General features: G+C 40.1%; 1 protein-coding gene and 1 pseudogene across 12 annotated transcripts in view; both read right to left on the reverse strand.

Annotated features, from left to right (window-relative positions):
- The window catches only part of FSIP1 (fibrous sheath interacting protein 1), a 267,648-nt gene that overhangs the window by 178,876 nt on the left and 84,984 nt on the right, over window positions 1–3,788 (reverse strand). The gene's annotated exons all lie outside the window — the stretch shown is intronic.
- The window catches only part of LOC140513880 (creatine kinase B-type pseudogene), a 34,013-nt pseudogene that overhangs the window by 13,751 nt on the left and 16,474 nt on the right, over window positions 1–3,788 (reverse strand).

Here is a 3,788-nt window from a genome sequence, read left to right on the forward strand (position 1 = left end):
TTTTTCAAAACTTTCTTTTACCTGCTCAACTTCTAAAGTCTATATTTCTATAATATTTCAGACTATTTACAGAACTCTGTTTCTCAGTTAGCATAAAAAGTTGTCAAAACCAATGGCCTAGTTTTACTTTTACTTCCTAAGCTGTATGGTTTGTTTCAACTCTAGTGACTTTTTTAATTAACCTATAACAACTAAACTCTGTTGAATTATTGCTTGATAAATTACAATTCTGGTATTCTTTAAGAGATGAAAACATCTCATATCTCTCCCACTCTCCCAGAAAGAGAGTACCTCCCACTCCTAGTACTAATATATAAAGAAGTTTACAGGACAAAACCCCACCAAAAATCTATTGAAATGTTCTTAGTAATATACCCTTTAAAGGCAGGAGGCCTGCAGTGGCTGACACTCCTGTTAAGCCACAGGAGGAGGGAGTCTGAATTTTCTCAGCTCTAGTTACCAGCTTATAAAAGTCTGGTCTAATTAAATAACAATTAAGGTCTGTTATGTCATTGATAAAAGTAAATTCAAAACATTTTTTTAAAACAAAATTGCACTTACTCTTCTTTTCTGTCTACTTATTTTTCACTTTTCAGAATATATAGGGAGTTAATATTCTGTAATTTCCAAATCAAGAGAGTTGCATTTTACAATCTTAACATTTCTTAAACAAATAGTTTTTACAATGACAACATATAATTTTAAACATTATTTGCTGACATTCTAAACTGATTGCTTTCAAGGCCAATACAGAGAAAACTTGATCACAGTGTACCTTAAAAAACAAAAACTTACTTTTGCAGTTTTTTAGACACTGCCCTGATGTTGGTGGGCAACTGTAGGGACAAAGTAGCATCAGGAAAGCAGGGAATAATAGCCCCTAGTCTACATAAAAGATCTTGTCCCAATAGGTTTACAGAAGGATTTAGGCATAAGGAGGAAGGAAAGTATCACAGAAGGGGGATCCATGAAATTGGGCTAACTTATTAGAGGCTCCAGTATCTAGAGAATGCGATCCCAATCTTAAGGGTAACCTCAGGTTCACTGTTTTGGGGAGAATATGTATAACTTGGGTTAAGATCTCATGTTCTGGAAAGACAAAAAGGTCTTCTTGGAGATCCACAGTCCTTCCCTTTCCCCTTCCCATGCATGTATTGCTGTTCTTCTGGTAACCTCTGTATTCATTCTTCATGATAATGAATATCTGGTCATTGGACCCAGATGGCTCTGGAGGAGATAGTGAGGTAAGTGACCTTGCATAGCCCTCCCTCACTCAAATCAAAGTCCACTGCGAGTCATGTCATCATTCCTTGATGTCATTGTCCTCTTCCAGAACTAAGGACAAACACAACCTGTGAGGAGTCTCCTCTCCCTCTCCTTCTCCCTCCCTTTACTGAGGGTACTAGGAACTATTTTTCTTTTACCCAGGAACCCTGAGGGACTTCCACTCCCAGTTTGATTTTGTGTGTGTGTGTGTGTGTGTGTACATGTGTGTGTGTATGTGTGTATGTGTTTTATTTTTATTCACAGGGGCCATCTCTTGAGTAACTACTAGAGGTCTATGCATTGAATGGGTGTATATTACTCAAAGTGAGAATCTGATAAGACCTTAGCCTAAATGGGCAGGGTCCCACATTGCGTCCTGGGCCATCTCCAGTTGTCCTGATGAATATCAGTCCATTGGACCCAGATGGCTCTGGAGGAGAAAGTGAGGCTGGTGACCTTGAACAGTCTTCCCTCACTCAAATCAAAATCAAATGCAAATCATGCCATCATCTTGATGTCATGGTCCTCTTCAAGAACAAGAACAAAGGACAAACACAACAGCTCTTCCCAAAAGAAGGTACATTTTGTTGGCTGAAAGCTGCCTCATTAACTTGGGGTTTACTGGCTAGATTTCTTTCCAAAGACCAAGTCTTAAACCCAATTCACTCTGGATCTCATAGATTGGACAACAATAGGTCCCTGCCCTCTTAGCACAGAGTGAATGTCAGTACTACAGAGTAACTGCTTCTCTTTTGGCCAGTAACCCTGAAGATTTTGAGATAGTCTCTGATGCTACATGCAAGAGCATCAGAAAAAAAAAAAAGTGAAAATGGTTTGGACTGGAGCTTCCTGCACTGCAGCAATGACAGTTTGCTCTTTCTCTTTTTCCTGTACATCTCTCTCTCATTTTTCCTTTTCTTGCCTTTCTCTCTCCCTGCATAATCAAATAGGGTAATGCCCTCAAACTGCCTTACAGGCATCTCATGCCATGCAAGGTATTCTTTGTAGAAATGTTTTCTTATTTCAGGCAATGACTGATTAACAAAGTATGTGTTCATTGTACATTCATCTCTCAGATTGATGGGGTCTAATCTCACAGTTTAGCACTTTTAAGTAGCCTCTCATAAAAATGATTAGGATTCTCATCTTCCTCTTGGACTGTCTCCTGGAACTTGTTCCACTTCTCTGGACATGCTGTTCATACCCTTAAGCAAAGATTGGCTGGTCTGCTATAATCTAATGTAATCCTCTAGATCACTGGGGTTCCAATGCAGATCTTGTAAAGGCCAACAGGGAGACTTTTAGGGTCAGAATACTTCCCCTCCACAGAAGCCAACCTGTTTGTTCCTTCTGTGATGGCTTATCTCTCTCCCATGAAGAACAGTCATCATTCAAAATTAGATCTGGAGCATCTAGGTGGCACTGTGGATAGAGCATGCACCCTGGAGTTAGGAGAACCTGAGTTCAAATCCTACCTCAGACACTTGACACTAGCTATGTGACCCTGGACAAGTCACTTAACCCTCACAAAACAAAACAAAACAAAACAAAAAAACAATTACATCTGCCAAAGTAGGACTGTAACCCTTAAATATGATTTGAAAGTTATCTACAACAGGGTTCTCATCAAATCTAGGAATGTTACTTGGCCAAGTGGCCAAGGCACTAAAGACTGGTGTTGCCCAATGAAAACTGCATTGCCCCTTTAATCATGACCAATGGCTTCTTGAAGAGGTAAGATGTCAACAGATGATTTAAATTCATTTAAAAGATCTTGCCACAGGCCTGGTGCTCAGTTTATTAATCTACTCAGGGTTCAGGAGTCCTATCTCTTTCTTACTGGATGCCAGTTTTTTAGCACTAGAATCGCTGATCATTTAATGCTAAGGAAAAACCTGTGAGTTATGTTGGTGCTTTTAATACAAATGAAACTTCCTGAGAGAACAATGAATTCCCCCACTGACTCTTGCTTTGTACAACTGGGTTCAGAGTGCCATACTTGCCCAGTGCAGGTGGGGCCACCAATGAGTCCTGTCCTATGTCCCACACCCAGCTTATAAACTAACTGAGGACAGTCTCCGGATAAAACCTGGAGACCATTTCTCTCTCCTTGAGTGATTTAAAGAGGCATTGTCATTGAGCTCCACAGATAAGTTCAAAAACATGCATACTGCTATCACCACACCCTTCAGGCTGATCAGGCCAAGAGGGAAAAAGCAGCTTGTTTTATCCACACTCATACACATACACTCACTCATACACATAAAAAGAAAAATCCCTTTTACACCAATAGTGGGATATAAATCAATTTGCTCTATATTTTAGATATTTCCCAACCCAGCTAGGGGAAGATGAGGTCCCCTCTATTTCCCAGCTTTGAAGAACACTGATGATGACATGTGGTGTCACTCTCCAGCTAGAAATATAGGACTTTCTTGATTCTTCAGGCTTGGGAGAACGCTGAAAATGGTGCGCATGCTCTGATTATCCCCGATTTGGGGGGTCTTCCTTGAGGGGAAAAA

This window comes from Notamacropus eugenii, chromosome 7 (assembly GCF_028372415.1).
Source record: "Notamacropus eugenii isolate mMacEug1 chromosome 7, mMacEug1.pri_v2, whole genome shotgun sequence".
NCBI classification, from domain to species: domain Eukaryota; kingdom Metazoa; phylum Chordata; class Mammalia; order Diprotodontia; family Macropodidae; genus Notamacropus; species Notamacropus eugenii.